The sequence below is a fragment of the Paramormyrops kingsleyae genome, chromosome 19 (assembly GCF_048594095.1).
Source record: "Paramormyrops kingsleyae isolate MSU_618 chromosome 19, PKINGS_0.4, whole genome shotgun sequence".
Lineage (NCBI taxonomy): Eukaryota > Metazoa > Chordata > Actinopteri > Osteoglossiformes > Mormyridae > Paramormyrops > Paramormyrops kingsleyae.
Window position 1 is genome coordinate 513,513 of NC_132815.1, and position 18,110 is coordinate 531,622.

General features: G+C 43.0%; 1 long non-coding RNA gene across 1 annotated transcript; it reads left to right on the plus strand.

Moving 5' to 3' along the window:
* The first annotated feature begins 2,651 nt into the window (after window positions 1-2,651).
* On the plus strand, window positions 2,652-14,466 carry LOC111844390 (uncharacterized). Its single transcript, XR_002838376.2, has 2 exons — window positions 2,652-2,903; window positions 11,041-14,466. It is a non-coding gene; the product is annotated as an uncharacterized lncRNA (long non-coding RNA).
* The last annotated feature ends 3,644 nt before the right edge of the window (window positions 14,467-18,110 follow it).

Here is an 18,110-nt window from a genome sequence, read left to right on the forward strand (position 1 = left end):
GGGAATAAGGAGACGCGCCACACAGACGGTTCTGCCTACTGTTGACGTACAGTAGGGGCTGCCGTTTAACACAGCACTCAGACCCCCTAGTGGTGCCCAGTGGAACATAACAGCATAGGCTGAGCACAAGAACAAATACCTGCAGTTTTGGCCTTGCTGTGTGGTCTCACAGTGCTGTATAAGCTATTCAGATTTTGTTTACATTCATTTACAGGACTTTCCATAGTGTTGTTATGATAACCCTATGCCTAGAGTGGTAAACAATAAATACTCAGATTTCCTGAAACAGAGTTTCACATTGTTACAAAACATTTTTGTTCTGTTATATTTGATCAAAATTTTTAATTTACACAATGAAGCCTGTTTGGCTTGCAACAATGTTTTATATACAAAACAAGTAAACATCTCCAGAAGGTATGTGCTGGTAGATATTGTGCCAATAAGATAATTACCAGTTGGGGGCAGTAGCGTGCTATAGACAGCACCTTACTAGTTATATTGAAATACTGCTTTGAATAGTAGATAGTCTCACACAGGTGTCATTTTGGTTGCATATGTGATTAATCCTCAAAAACACACAAAAAATGCTGAATATAGTCCTGTATCGAGACAATAGTAATAAAACAGAATGGATGTGAATCTCACTTCTGAGCAGGTCGCTCATGTCCGTGTTCCAGTTTGGGACTATAGCCATTCAGCACCAGCCTCAGAAATCACACAGAATAAATGCTCAGTTTCGTTACTTAGCAAATTAACGGAATGAGATGTGCATTTTTTACTTGGTAATGAGACACGTCTACCATAAATTTTCTGTTGCAAATTTTTAAAACACATTTAGATTATGAAGTAACACCTTTCATTTTGCAAGATGACAGATAAACAAGTATAATCTGGTATCAATTTTTTAAAGCATTTATAGAAAAAAATATGGATCAGACTTGCACTGAGTGAATAAGCACAGATAGTTGACATTTTTTGTAATTGCACCTATTACATTTCAGCACTCTAATAGCTACTCAAATGCGCATGTCAGAGATTTAACCGCCTGTTTACGGCTGCGGCTATAGAATGCACTGCTGACAGATGCTAATGTGTCCAGCTCTCCTGCACTAAGCCACCCTTCCTAGGACAGACCCTGCCCTACAGCTCAGCCCGCGGTTTGAATTTCAGCCATATCAATCCCTAACTATGCCTGGGAAAATTAACTGGTTTTGTTCTGCTGTGGGAACGAAGGGGCTAATCAGCCAGGTCATCTTGGCTGCCGAGCGGAGAGCCTCTCTGGTGCCATATCAGGCGGTGGCAGGACCCCTGAGTCCCCAGCACTAAGCTGGTTGATGATTCACTACATAATACCATAAAGGTGAGTGTGTTTCTCATCTGCTGCGGACAAGGGAGTTAAAACAAAATTTAAAGTAATTAATGCTGTAAGCAAATATAAAAAAAATATATCAAATGAAAATTCAAATTTAAACATGGTTAATTTGCCATACACAAGTACACTGGAATGCTTCACTTCACTGACCCCATTTTGCTCTCCATAGGGGGCAGCATGTGGCTCTGTGGGCTGAGCCTGTGTGCCTGTAATCAGAAGGTCACCAATTCAAACCCAGCCTCAGCATGTCCGTGGCTCTTTGAGCAAGGCCCTTAACCCCCAGCTCCCTGGGCGCCCCAAAATGTGGCTGCCCTTCGCAGACAGCTTACTCTACAAAGAGCAAGTTGGGGGTGGCATAAAGGCAATTTCCCCATGGGGATCAATAAAGTATCAATTATTATTATTAGCTGGGGGGGGTCACAGTGCAGGGTCAGCTAACATGCAGCACCTGGAGCTGGGGGTTAAGGGCCTTGCTCAAGGGCCCACAGACATGTGACTGTTCTGCCGAGGCCAGTGCTTGAAGCGACAACCTTCTGATCAGAGCCACAAAGACTTAGCCTACTGGGTCACTCACCACCATTAGCCTGCTGGGTCACTCACCACCATTAGCCTGCTGGGTCACTCACCACCATTATATTCATTCGTAAACCCATATCACCAATACATCAGCTCTCCAAGATCTGAGCTATTCTGGGGGCCATATTACTTATAAGGTATTTATTGGTTATTTTGAAAAACAATGATATCATTTCTGCAAAAAGGGAGAGCAATTCAATGTTTTTTTACAATACTATTAAAGCAGTGAATTCATTTTGTTTTATAAGGATGATTCATAAAATTTAATCATGAAAAACTGAATGAACTCCCTAGGATACAGGCGAGATATTATAGGTGTAAAAGGCAGGACTGTTACTCGGGATAAAGTCACTGAAGGCTTGAAAGAGAGGAAGGGTCGTCACCTTTGACAGCTACTCGAATGATAGGTATTTGCTCTTTAGGTTTGCAAAACTGAGAACCACACAGAAATAGGTTTGCTACACGTTATGTCTCCATTGCATTCCAGAATAATCATATGCATGGATGGTGCCCAGTTTAAGCTGTAAGACTCGGATTAACCTGCATAAGACCTCACTCCCCACCAGGAACGGAGCCCCCCCCCTGTCTGTCAGTCTCTGTCAGCGGCACGTTTCCCCGCCTCCTCACACAGCATGGCCTGGGGAGTTCATAATGCACCCGTGCAGCGCTGTCTGTCTTTTGTTTTCCGCGTCCTATCAGGTTGCCGCAGGGCAGGAAGTACGCGCCGAGGGTGTGCTGCGCTATTTGTGGACGGCGAGCTGCCTGCTGAATGATGTCCAGCGGGCTTCCCAGAACCCTCACACTTCCTGTCTGTCACAGCGGCACATAACGAACTCCGCTTCCTGTTTCTCAGGCATGCGAGGACGGAGCAGAGGCCGGGTGTCCTGAACTGTCGGGGCTCACTGCTGCCCGCGGCGGTGGGGTCAGGGAGCCCCGCTGCAGGTTCTTTGTGATGGTGAGCTCCCTCTGGGGAATGACTTTTATACTGTGCCAGGAACACGGTGCCTCTCGACTACTGAGGACATACATGGAGGAACATATGATAAAATATCATATCAGCAAGCTATTGCTAAATATTTACGTTTAATTCATTTCTGATTATCATTTCATAGCTTCATAGCTTAATGACAAGAAAAAATCGTAAAAAGATTGTTGTTTAGTATTAATTAGTATTAATTAGAAGTATTAGGGTGGGCCTTATTCTTAAAGTATTCTTAGGTAAGATGTTTAACCTATAGATAACCATATACAAGTGTGATTAACCTATAGACAACCATATACAAGTGTGTTTAACCTATAGATAACCATATACAAGTGTGATTAACCTATAGATAACCATATACAAGTGTGTTTAACCTATAGATAACCATATACAAGTGTGTTTAACCTATAGATAACCATTTACAAGTGTGATTAACCTATAGATAACCATATACAAGTGTGTTTAACCTATAGACAACCATATACAATTGTGTTTAACCTATAGATAACCATATACAAGTGTGATTAACCTATAGATAACCATATACAAGTGTGATTAACCTATAGACAACCATATACAATTGTGTTTAACCTATAGATAACCATATACAAGTGTGATTAACCTATAGATAACCATATACAAGTGTGTTTAACCTATAGACAACCATATACAAGTGTGGAAAAGTAATGATTTCAAGTATTGAAGGCAATTCCTATGTGTTGTGCAATGTTCCATCTTCTGCCATAACACCAGCCTCTGCGTCTGACAAGGAAAATCTGTAATCTGTATGGAACCGGATGTGTTGATGGCACAAGACAGCCTCCCAGAGGGGAGTGGGAGGGGCCCAAAGTGTCATTTTAAAGCAGCAAAGTTGGGGAAACTGCCACAATTTATTGCTACATCTGAATTTACAGGAAAACACAGGGAGTGATCTGCTTCATTGCTGACTATATGAGCATTTATTTGTACAGAATACTTTAAACTGGGCTTGGTTGAACCTCCAATCCAGGAGGAACAATGTAGTTTCGATCCTGGTCGTGGAACACTGGACCAGCATTTCACCCTCACAAGGAGGGTTCATGGGAGTTTGCCCACCCAGTCTATACAGTCGTGTCCCTCGGGGGTCCTGTGGGGGGGTTTCAGGAGTACGGGGCACAGGGTCCATTGTTATGGGCCATCAGGTGCCTGTATAGCTAGCGTGAGAGTTTGGTCAGTAGGAAGTCTAACTTATTCCTGGTGGGTGTTGGACTCTACCAGGGCTGCCCCTTGTCACCGATTCTGTTCATAACTTTTATGGAAGAAGACCCTGGGGCAGCATCAGGACACACTGGAGAGATTATATCTCTGGGCTGGCCTGGGAACGCCTTGGGATTCCCCCAGAGGAGCTGGAGGAGGTGGCTGGTGAGAGGGAGGTCTGGGCATTCCTGCTTAGACTGCTGCCCCCGTAAACCGACCCTGGATAAGCGGGAGATGGATGGATGGATGGATGGATGGGTGGAGTCACTCTGAGTTTGGCTAAGCCTGTCTAAAGCTAGAGGTGAACCTGTTGGACATTTTGTTGCTTAAAATGTTTATTTTTACAACTTTAACTGCTTAAAAAAACTTAAGATTAATAATTGTTTTCAAGTTAATATTTTGGAGTCAGTGGGACGTCTTTGTGAATGTTGATATAAGTAGCACGTAAATCTGGTGCTCCCACAGCCTGACCCCAGATGCACAGTAGATGATGGATGGATAGCATTTCTTAAATTAAACTATTATAGATTAACAACCCACAATCAGCTGAATAGGAGTATAATTTAGTTGCCATGAGTCATTCCCATAATGCCTAATCATCACATCCAATCCAGAACCAAGTTACCTGCTACAGGCATGGTCCTGCTCTATGACCACACCCATCTCCAGATGGTTCCAATTTGTAGCCAATAACCATCCACTTCTGAAGTCAACAATCCATTCATATGCTTATAATTATTATTTTTTTCTTTTTTTCCTTCAGTTCTGGTGGTTTAATTATGCTCAGCTGTTGTAGGCTGGGTCTTAGTCCTGTCTTCTGATTTAAACTTACCTTTTGGTTCTGTTGAGTTTAGTGGTTTTGATTTCTTGATTTGTTCAGGTTCTGACCATTGGTTTGTATCTGGTTTGTGGCTTTGCCCAGCATTTGCTAATTGCCTGCAACCTTACCTTTGTCTGGCCACACAGGTTTCTGCAGCTTGCAGCTTGGCCTTTTGCCTGTGCCCCTTTTGTCTGTGTCACATTTGCCTGTGCCCCTTTTGTCTGTGTCACATTTGCCTGTGCCCCTTTTGTGTGTGTCACATTTGCCTGTGCCCAAAATGAGACACCTCTTTATTTGTGCATCTACTAACATCCCAAAATGATACACCTCGTTATGTATGTATCTACTAACCATCCCAAAATGATACACCTCTTTATGTGTGTATCTACTAACATCCCAAAATGATACACCTCTTTATGTGTGTATCTACTAACATCCCAAAATGATACACCTCTTTATGTGTGTATCTACTAACATCCCAAAATGATACACCTCGTTATGTATGTATCTACTAACATCCCAAAATGATACACCTCTTTATGTGTGTATCTACTAACATCCCAAAATGATACACCTCGTTATGTATGTATCTACTAACCATCCCAAAATGATACACCTCTTTATGTGTGTATCTACTAACATCCCAAAATGATACACCTCGTTATGTATGTATCTACTAACATCCCAAAATGATACACCTCGTTATGTATGTATCTACTAACATCCCAAAATGATACACCTCGTTATGTATGTATCTACTAACATCCCAAAATGATACACCTCGTAATGTATGTATCTACTAACCATCCCAAAATTATACACCTCGTTATGTATGTATCTACTAACATCCCAAAATGATACACCTCGTTATGTATGTATCTACTAACATCCCAAAATGATACACCTCGTTATGTATGTATCTACTAACATCCCAAAATGATACACCTCGTTATGTATGTATCTACTAACATCCCAAAATGATACACCTCGTTATGTATGTATCTACTAACATCCCAAAATGATACACCTCTTTATGTATGTATCTACTAACCATCCCAAAATGATACACCTCGTTATGTATGTATCTACTAACATCCCAAAATGATACACCTCGTTATGTATGTATCTACTAACATCCCAAAATGATACACCTCGTTATGTATGTATCTACTAACATCCCAAAATGATACACCTCGTTATGTATGTATCTACTAACATCCCAAAATGATACACCTCGTTATGTATGTATCTACTAACATCCCAAAATGATACACCTCGTTATGTATGTATCTACTAACATCCCAAAATGATACACCTCTTTATGTATGTATCTACTAACCATCCCAAAATGATACACCTCTTTATGTATGTATCTACTAACATCCCAAAATGATACACCTCGTTATGTATGTATCTACTAACCATCCCAAAATGATACACCTCTTTATGTGTGTATCTACTAACATCCCAAAATGATACACCTCGTTATGTATGTATCTACTAACATCCCAAAATGATACACCTCTTTATGTATGTATCTACTAACCATCCCAAAATGATACACCTCTTTATGTATGTATCTACTAACATCCCAAAATGATACACCTCTTTATGTATGTATCTACTAACATCCCAAAATGATACACCTCTTTATGTATGTATCTACTAACCATCCCAAAATGATACACCTCTTTATGTATGTATCTACTAACCATCCCAAAATGATACACCTCTTTATGTATGTATCTACTAACCATCCCAAAATGATACACCTCTTTATGTATGTATCTACTAACCATCCCAAAATGATACACCTCTTTATGTATGTATCTACTAACCATCCCAAAATGATACACCTCTTTATGTATGTATCTACTAACCATCCCAAAATGATACACCTCTTTATGTATGTATCTACTAACCATCCCAAAATGATACACCTCTTTATGTATGTATCTACTAACCATCCCAAAATGATACACCTCTTTATGTATGTATCTACTAACCATCCCAAAATGATACACCTCGTTATGTATGTATCTACTAACCATCCCAAAATGATACACCTCTTTATGTGTGTATCTACTAACATCCCAAAATGATACACCTCTTTATGTATGTATCTACTAACCATCCCAAAATGATACACCTCGTAATGTATGTATCTACTAACCATCCCAAAATTATACACCTCTTTATGTATGTATCTACTAACCATCCCAAAATGATACACCTCTTTATGTATGTATCTACTAACCATCCCAAAATGATACACCTCTTTATGTATGTATCTACTAACCATCCCAAAATGATACACCTCTTTATGTATGTATCTACTAACCATCCCAAAATGATACACAAAAGTAGAATAATGTCTGCAGTCATTTTTGTAATCTTCTTCTGTATGCCTGGTAATTTTTTTTTGTTAGGACTGGGTAGTGGTTCAGGTAGTCATAGCTGGGATTAGGGTTTTTCTAATAGAAATGAATGGACAGTCCCCACAAAGATATGAATACAAATGTGTGCGTGTTTCTATTTCTAAGTTTATATCTGGTCAGCACAGCACAGACATTTCAGAGGACACTGACACAGTGCATTGATATCCATTAAGCCTGATGACTGATTTCAGGCTCCAAATTGCGCAGTTCATTTTATCAGCTCCAACTTCTTAAGGCGTCTACAGGAATAAGCAAACTTTTGAACTGGCAGACTTACAATGGAAGAAATTGTTTAGTTTTCTCTTTTGTGGCTGATTCTGTCATTATGGGTCACTGGAACAATGGCACAGGAACTATGGCACGCAAAATGGCTCCCTTGTGGGAGTAACACAACAAATTCTTAATATGAGGAAAGCAACATTCAGTTGATTACTTTATTGCACGTTAAACTGGAATGTGAAAACCAAGATAAAATGTTATATCAATGTTGACCTAAGCGTGAACTTCGTCCAATTTGAGATAATCAAGAAATGTTCTACGCTTTGAGCTCATTGTGGGGGTGCTACAGTTATTTTGCCCTCAGCAAACAATTTCGCTATAAGTGGATTCATAAATACATTTATATGTGCATTGACAGATCTGCCTTCAGCAGCTAGAACAAGAATGGTGTGTCACAAAGATCCTTCAAAGTCAAAGAAGCTACAGGAACTAGCTGCTGGAATAGTCTTTTTTTGTCTAGGACAGATATCTATAGCCCATTCAAGACACCATCAGTGTTGAGCATGAGCAAAACTCCTTAATTACAGCACATTCTGGGAGCATACAGTGGAAAATGGTGTTCAACTTGCGATCTGGGACAGGAGCATAATACCACACCTGAGAATCACTTTACATATTTGCTTAGCGAATCTAATTTATTATTATTACCCATTTAATCTGTTTTTTATTAAGCCACTTCATATTGGAAAAGGGTGGTTATAGATTATACTTTAAAAGCAGCTTTTTTGAGATAAAGGATAAAAACTGATTGAATCTGAACTATTAAAAATACACCCTGCAAAATCAGACAGAGGTTAGGAGCATGCACAGATTACAGTGTGTAAGGAGCATGCACTGATTACAGTGTGTAAGGAGCATGCACAGATTACAGTGTGTAAGGAGCATGCACTGATTACAGTGTGTAAGGAGCATGCACTGATTACAGTGTGTAAGGAGCATGCACTGATTACAGTGTGTAAGGAGCATGCACAGATTACAGTGTGTAAGGAGCATGCACAGATTACAGTGTGTAAGGAGCATGCACTGATTACAGTGTGTAAGGAGCATGCACAGATTACAGTGTGTAAGGAGCATGCACTGATTACAGTGTGTAAGGAGCATGCACTGATTACAGTGTGTAAGGAGCATGCACAGATTACAGTGTGTAAGGAGCATGCACTGATTACAGTGTGTAAGGAGCATGCACTGATTACAGTGTGTTGCCACACCCACCACACGACAAACCACCTCAGGGATGAGAACCTAAGTGCAGCCGTGTGGCGGGTGATACCTCAGCACCACAATAGTCCAAAATAAAAAGAGAAGCAAACAAAAGAGGTTTTCCTTATAGCTCTACTTTGTATTCAAATAATTAGTTAAATTTGATTAAATTCTATAGGCATTTAGAATCCACTAATTGGTAAGGGCTGGAAAGAATTACAGCTAAAGCCAGTGTCCCTGTAACCCACAGATGGCGTGACGGGGGGGTTCCGCACATTACTGCGTACAGCGAGGCATGAAATTGGAAATTACCAACCAATTAGTCCACATATTTAACCAACATGGTACAACGTCTTTGGGGATTAAAGGGCAGCTGTTACAGTAAAAGCTCTGCATTAGCTCATGCATTATGTCTGTGAGGTCAGCTTTAATATTTGTATTTCTTGTTATTCTCCATTTTGAATTGTTGAGTGATTCTTGATCAAGAGGTCACACGAGGAACATGGTCAGAGAGGGCCGGTGAGTTTTTGGAAGAGACGGGAGAATGTTAATGGAATTCTCTACAGGCCGTTAGGAGGAACACTTGTGGGGGGGGGGGGGGGGGGGGCAGAACCCAACACTCTCACAACAAGCAAAATGAAGGCCCTGTTTGCCTCATATACAAGTTCACAAACTATATAACATCCATCCATCCATCCATCCATGCATCCACTTATCCAGTGCAGAGCTATGCTGTTCTCCTCAGAAAAAGGCAGGGACAGCCTGGGGAGGATGTCAGTCCATCAGAGGGAAAAATCCACAATATCAGAATGAAGCTTAATGAAAATGAAGAATAATAAACACTGTGTTGGTGAGGACCTCCGTAGAGGCAATTATTTCATAAATATCTCAGCTGCTTTTCTCAATTTTTTTCAATTTCTATACATTTCTAGAATTTAAATTTGGACAATTTCCAAGATCTCTTGCAGTTAAAACGTGACAAAAAATGAGCAAGGAAGAATACTGATTAATATCTGAGTCAATTATCAGCACACTTTACAAAGGTGAAGGGCAAATAGTAGTAGTCAATGAAATCTGACTCATATTTCATTTAATGGTGAAAAATGGCTCGTCGCCCATATTTCTCAGAGTATTGGAGGGGGCCGTGGGTTCCGTCAGTGGAGGGTGTGATGAGGTCAGGGGGCCCAGCCACGGAACGCCACTGGCTTTGCGGGGGGGAGCACCTGCTGTAGCCGGCCAGGTGCTTCCTGAGCTGCCGCCACAGTAACTCAGCATCTCACACATTCCTAGAGCCCAGTCAGGAAAGTCTTGACAGCGAAACCTGTTTTTTCTTTCTCCACAAAATTTTTGCTCACACTCCAAAATACTCATGACATTCAACAGCCATTTCCCGCCTGAGTCAGAACGGGTGTGCCCTTCTTAACAATGTCCATGAATCAAAGAAAAAATATAATAAAGGACATTTGGTACATTAACTTTCCATTGACATCAAAATCAAAGATGTTTAAAATTCCCACGGAGCCACTATCTGATACATTTCATGGTGCAGAATTTCAAAAGGGGTCGGAATACATGCAGAAATTAAGTTCCGAAGTGGTTTCTATAGAACATTTTATTTTTTGTAATCTTATGGAGCTTAAATAAGAAAATTGCCAACATACTGGAAATACTCCGGTGACAGAGGAGAGGAAGTCTCTATACAGCCGCCACTGAAGCTCAGTTCACATGCTGCGCCTGGCGTATCACAGTCACTGCATATGTCCCTCTGTGTGCCAGTCAGCAAAGTGAGTAAATATCAGGCTGCATTGCCAGCTTTGTGATGTCAGTAAGGGCCCCTCTCAACAAGAAGCTTTCCAGCTCCTGAACTCCTGAAATCCATGTGCAAACTGATGCTCATTCAACAGGCACACAGGATACTAACTAACTGGACCAATACAAATGAGAGGGTGTTTTTTATTGTATGTAATAGTGGCATTCACAGATAATGTGTATATTACCCTATATGGGATTTTCTGGAAACTTCTGGCCCTAATTACATTCAATCTTGATGGGAATCCTGACTTGAGCATTTGAGCTTCATTCCTGTTATGATGGTGCAGTGGAGCGTGATACCGTATTAGCACTTTGTTTGCTGCAGAACACAGAACCCCGAGAGCGTCTGCATGCTGACTGAGCTCCGGCACCCCCCATCCCCATGGATCCCTGAGAGTGTCTGCAAGCTGACCGAGCTCCGGCACCATCCCCATCCCCACGGAGCCCCAAGAGCGTCTGCACACTGACCATGCTACTGCGCCCCCACTCATCCCCACGGAGCCCCAAGAGCGTCTGCAAGCTGACCGAGCTCCGGCACCCCGTCCCCATGGAGCCCCGAGAGCGTCTGCACACTGACCGTGCTACTGCACCCCCACCCATCCTGACGGAGCCCCGAGAGCGTCTGCACACTCACCAAGTTCTGGCGCCCCCCCCATCCCCACGGAGCCCCGAGAGCGTCAGCACACTGACCGAGCTCTGGTGCCCCCCTCATTCCCACGGAGCCCCAAGAGCGTCTGCATGCTGACCGAGCTCCGGCGCCCCCACCCATCCCCACGGAGCCCCGAGAGCGTCTGCACACTGACCGAGCTCTGGTGCCCCCCTCATTCCCACGGAGCCCCGAGAGCGTCTGCACGCTGACCGAGCTCTGGTGCCTCCCTCATTCCCACAGAGCCCTGAGAGCGTCTGCATGCTGACCGAGCTCCGGCGCCCCCATCCCTACGGAGCCCTGAGAGCGTCTGCACACTGACCGAGCTCCGGCACCCCCACCCATCCCTACGGAGCCCCGAGAGCGTCTGCACGCTGACCGAGCTCTGGCGCCACCATCCCCACGGAGCCCCGAGAGCGTCTGCACACTGACCGAGCTCTGGTGCCTCCCTCATTCCCACAGAGCCCCGAGAGCGTCTGCATGCTGACCGAGCTCCGGTGCCCCCATCCCTACGGAGCCCCGAGAGCGTCTGCACGCTGACCGAGCTCTGGCGCCACCATCCCCACGGAGCCCCGAGAGCGACTGCACACTGACCGAGCTCTGGTGCCTCCCTCATTCCCACGGAGCCCCGAGAGCATCTGCATGCTGACCGAGCTCCGACACCCCCACCCATCCCTACGGAGCCCCGAGAGCGTCTACACACTTACCGAGCTCCAGCAGCCCTCCATCCCCACTCGGCATCCTGCTGATCTTCTCCACCTGCTCAGTCTCAGATCGTTTGGAGCCACCCAGCGGGAAGGAAGCTGCTGTGAGAAAGTGCCCGTGTTTTGGGCCGGAGCAGGAAGCACCTCATCTCAGGCATCTCCCCCAACAATGCCGTGGCGTCACAGCTGTGCGCTGGAGCTCCGCCATTCACATGGAAAGCTGCACCTAGAATTCCATTCCCAGGTTCGGGCTGTTGGAAGCAAGGAAATGACAATAAGGTGGGAAACTGGCTAAAATTTCCTATGTTCATCCATGTTCATGGATTTGCTGGAACTCGAGAGTGAGGTATTCAGATAAAGTATCTGCATACAGCACAGCCCCCACAATGTACTCATAACTTCGAGGTAAAAGTCCCTGTGAACCTGTATCATACTGTAGCTTACAATACATATATAAAGGGTTCTGTGAAGACCTCCAGCATTAGAACAAGGGGGGAAAAAATCCCACATCTGCAGCTTGGAAAATACCATTAGTGTCAAGGGCGTCTTGTGCTACTTTGTTACCTTCATTAGCCCAGTTGGCCTCTTCCATTTCAAAGCAAATCACGAGGATGTCTGAAGCTGACTGACTTCATATATAACCACAGACTGCAGGACTGCTTACACCAGAGCGAGAAACTCTATTAGAAATCAGGATTCACATTTAAGAAATGATTTTCTGAAGCCAGTTTATGATGGCTTTATGCATATTGAAGAACTTCTCCTTGGATAAAGACACCAGTTTGCAGGACTTCACTAAAGTTAACTTCGGTTCATGCATGTGAGAATGCAACAATACGGCGAGGAGCTCGGACACTTGGGAGAGGCTCAGCGTAGAGCTGCTGCTCCTCCGCATTGAAAGGAGCCAGTTGAGGTGGTTTGGGTATCTATCTAGGATGCCTCCCTGAGGAGGTGTTTCAGGCCTGTCCAACCAGGAAGAGACTCTGCGGCACGCTGGACAGAGTATAGGAGGGTACAGGAGTATGGGAGTATGGTGGGTGATGGATGGATGGATGGATGGATTCACTCTGAGTTTGGCTAAGCCTGTCTAAAGCTAGAGGTGAACCTGTTGGACATTTTGTTGCTTAAAATACAAATAATAGATCATGTTTATTTTTCCAACTTTAACTGCCTAAAGAGACTATTGGTTAATAATTATTTGTAATTGTTTTTGAGTTAATAGTTTGGAGGCAATGGAGTCCTCACGAATGTTGATATAGCTAACACGCTCATGTGGAGAGTGGGTGTGTGTGTTTATTAATGTTAATTATTGTATTCATTATTGTAAATCTGAAGGAAAAGAACAGAAAAAACTGCAGTTGTAAACAGCTTTCGAAGATTCCCACAGAGCTGCGGGCATTAGGAAGGAGCATGAGTATGAAACCTGCGGGAGAGGAAACCAAATCAGTCCTTGAGTCCCCCCAAAGAAGGGCCTCAGCATATCTGCCCCCCACTTAGCAACACCTTTAATGGGCTGCCCCTTCTGCCGAAGTAAGCTGGAACAGTGCTGTAACTAGTAACTCTGCACGGTATGGTGGGTCGGTTCCTGTTTTCCAGTGGAAAAGCACCATTATTAAAGCAGAGCACTGGGTAGTTGATTTTCACCGCTTTGTCAGCATAGTGCTCAGTTGCGTCTTAGTCAGAGGGTTGTTTTATAGGGCTAGATGGAGTAGGTTTGTTTGTTTTCTTTGTGCCTGTCAGATGCCAGCAGGTACTGGCTTGGTGCTTTGGATGGCTTGGGGGTAAGAGCTCTTGAGTGGCATCTTGCTTTGGGGATCTATGGTCCCTAGTAGCTGGCATCCTATAGCTAGTGTGCTGTGCCACTGGTGTCCTCTTTAGATTTTTTCTATGTGTGTGTCCTGGATTTTGAGCACCTAGCCCTTTTTAGCTTCCCTGGTTCCCAGACAGGTTTTCCGGTTCTCTGCATTTGAGTCTGCCTTCTGGTTCACCTCATCCTGAAGCCATCAATCCAGTCAGAGGCCCAAGTCCCCCTGGTTCCCTGTGTCCAGTAACGTTTAGACCAGTGTTATTCAACTCACGGTCCTCGAGGTCTGAGCACTGCTGGTTTTTCAGCCTTCCTTTACCTGTCAGTCAGCTGTGAAGCCTCTGACCAATCAGAATCAGTAATTATTAAACAACTACCTGGGAGAACTGAAAACACGGCCTGGATTTGGAATCGAGGTCCAGAGTTGAAGAACCCTGGTTTAGACTGTTGGTCACAGAAGTGAGGGAGCAGAAGACCTGGTGTAATGGATGGGTGGATGGATGGATGGATGGATGGGTCGATGGCCCAGGGTGAGATGTTCTGTCACAGACCTTCTTTATGGAGGCTAATAAATGTTTTTAACCAGTAAAATCCAAAGTCCAAGTTGTGACGTCCTCTTATTTTCTGGTAAAATTTAAATGTAAAATATAAAAGATGGATTATTTATTTGTTCTATTCTTCTTAGGGGGCTCAGAAGAAAACGACATCTGGTCCTTAAAGGCTTTATTCCCTTGCGTTAGAAATCACAGGTGGCGCTAAAACATGGTAATATTTCTATAAAACCTGTGACACAGCTCAATAACCGTAAAACTAATCAATGATAACATACAAGATCTGGAGCCTTTTTGATGTTAATGTGTAAGACTGCTATTCTGATAAGCATTACCTTGCATTAGGCCTGTCTTCCACCATATTTATCTTCATTAGCGTTTCATGATGGGCAGCTGGTGATGTGGGTACTCAGATGAAACATTTCAAAATGAGTAACAGTTAGTCTCAAGCTCTCTGGCATCAGAGCCAGGCAGCAGTCTGTTAAATGGTTATGGTTTCAAAGAGGGTATCAAAAGCCTGTCCATTTGTTCTAATAGTAAATGGGCACAGGGACAAAGCAAGACATCATTACAGAAGATAAAAGCATTGAAGTCCACATAAAAATGAATTTTATGCTTTAATTCAGTCTGCAGCTTACTTCTGTGTAATAAGCAATGTTAACTAGGCTCCAGCTCACAACCCTAAGCAAGATATGGATGGATGGATGGCCGGCATGCCCATCCAATCAGGAAGCTACATCATAACAACAGAGGAGACAAAATTATGTAGTCAAATAAATAGTTCCATCCATCCATCTTCTGTAATGGTTTATCCTATTCAGGGTTGTAGGGGGTTTGGAGCCTATCCTGAAGGCTTTGGGTGCAAGGCAGACAACAACACAGGAAGGGGCGCCAACCCATCACAGGGCACAAGCAGGGAAAACCTTGGACAAGAAAACTAATACAAAATAAACACTGGGGAACAATATCTAATAAATACGAAAACAGAGGCAGCTAGATTCAAACTCATGACTATGGGGTTTCAAGGGGCAAACTCAACCCATGGAGTGATGCGGCAGTTTAGGGAGCAAGGGAAACACACTAAGAACAACAGGGAGGACAGGATGGCCAGTGACACCCGCTGGCCAAACGGGGAGGAGACACGAAAGGCTGGGACAGACAGGTGCTGAACCTGACAGGTCTCAAGAATGAATAGTTGGTGGACCTAGAGATGGACAAGAACAAATGCAATCTATAACACAAATACAGTTAGCACACAGCACAGAGAACAAAACGGCAGCACAATGCATGGTCCTGACTTTGTGGTCAATGTGGGATTGCTAGTCAAACAGAAAATGCTGAAAGGCAAACTGAATACAGAACAACCTGCCCAGAGCCCAGGGTCCATGTGAACATCATTTCACACATAAGAGCATGGAGGCACTTTCAGTTGAACCTTGGACATTTTGCTAGCATTAGGAGTGATGGGGTCTGTTTACAGGACTGGCAAGCTGGATGGAAGAGCAGGACCAGAGAGAAGATGGCAGGTGCTGAAGGGAGACGTCCAGCAAGCGAAGCTTCTACACAACTTACACTGGGGATGGAAAAAAATCTCATGGTGGCATTTTGTAGAAATGCCAGTCCTCTGCTTGGTGGAAAAGGAAGAATCACAATTAGACTGTGCCAAGCAGACAACACAGCCCTCCATTGGCCCATAACATGCCCCGTAAATTTGTTTTCGAAAGTGGATCCTATATCTCACCCGATAAAATTATCATAAACCAGATAAAAATAAGTATCACAGTGCATTTCCCAAATACTCTCCTTCCCAGGTAAAGGTATAAATGCTAAAGAAAAGTCACTCAAAAGAGAAAATAATACTGAGGTTCCTCACTGTTTTATGACCCAGAGAAACGAGAGACTCTGCCCTCTAGTGGATGGGGTCTGCTAACAGTAGCATTGGTATTATTCATCCAGCATCAATTTTTTTCTATGTGTTTTATCATATTGACATATGAATTTACAGGACATTTAAAAAGTTGGAACACGAGGTGATGGCTTAGCTGGAAGGTTAATTTGCCCAGCAGCCCTAGACACTGTGAGGTTTCTGTATTAGATATGGTCATATATGTGGGCAGTGGTGGCTTGATGGTTAGGGTAGCGCACTTGTAATTGAAAGATTGCAGGTTCGAATCCCCCACCAGCAAGTCACCACTGAGATACCCTGAGCAAGGTACCGTCCCCAAGCACTGCTCCCCGGGCGCTTAATTAGCTGCCCCCTGCTATGTCACGAAAGTCACATATGGGTCAAATGCAGAGGTCACATTTCGTTGTTGCACACTGTGTGCTGTGGTGTGTTGACAATGATCACTAAATTCTAAAACTAAATTCTAATATTTGAGTTTAAAAACCAAAACACTGTGAATGTTATTGTATATGAAAGCTGCATCGTCACACCCATTTATCTGTTTGAACACTTTTGGTGTCAAGGCATCTCATTGGCCTTGGTTTCAGTGAAGAGCTGCAGAGTGAAGAAAAACTGCCAAAAACGGAGAAAAGGAAAACTGCAAAAAGCAGAATGAAAGAAAACTGCAGAAAACAGAGTGAAGAAAATCTGCACACTGCAGCAAATAAGAGCAGACTACAGGAAACATATTAAAGATGGCAGCTGTTTGAGTTGTGGACCAATGAGACCTTGAATGTTTCAAGAAATGTGGACCCCCCTTCTGGATCATTACATGCAATGTTTAACATTTAAAATGAGATCCGGGGTCCTAGAAAAAGCTTAAAGTAAAGCTGCCGACTCTCAGTAAAACTAATCAATGTTTGCTTCCATAACACATTTCACAGAGACAAATTGAGCAGAAGTTTAAAATAAAATCTGTGTTCATGAGCTTCTATTTTTTAAAATACAGAACACACACAATTAGAAAATCTCACTGGAATGAGTACAAGCAGTGAAGCTTCGGAAAATGGTTCTCACAATTTTAAGTGGATCACTGTTTTATGCCTAATTTATATAACTGGAGGATGTTAATGATTTCATAGCACACATTGTTAATTTAATCATAATACAGATTTAAAATCACAGCCTAATTTTTAGAGGTGTATTTGTTCAAACATTTATTCACAGCTAACTTACAGTTACTGAATAGTAACATACAAACCAACACTTATTAGTTCAAATCTGCAGTGTTTATTCTGAGTTGCTTTGCATATCGCAGTTAATTGCATAGTTGATGACTTCCTGTCACCTGGGCCACAAAACATAAATATACAAAATGGATGTTTGCTCTGTAGTTAGAGAAGCTGCGTGTAACTTGTTTATGACAGATCTGTATAATTCACTTAGTACTACACAAGCAACACAGCAACGCCACATATTACCTGCAATACAGGCACGTCCTGTTACATCAAGCTTTCATGTCAAACAGGAAGCCTACTGTCTTGTACTATACAGGACATCAAAATCCTTTGTGCTTAACAACAACAGCAAGACAATTCAGCCAAGAGGCATAACTAGCGGTTAAATTGCAATGGAGCCAATGGAATGAATTAAGCCGACAACTGTAGTTTCGGATTATTCCTGTCAAAAAGTATTTATTATTATTATTTTGATACCGTCACAAACAGTTTTAGCTATCTCTCTGTCTGTTTTGATAGAATCGCACTTATTGTGATTGCAGACACCCCATCCCCATTAATACATCT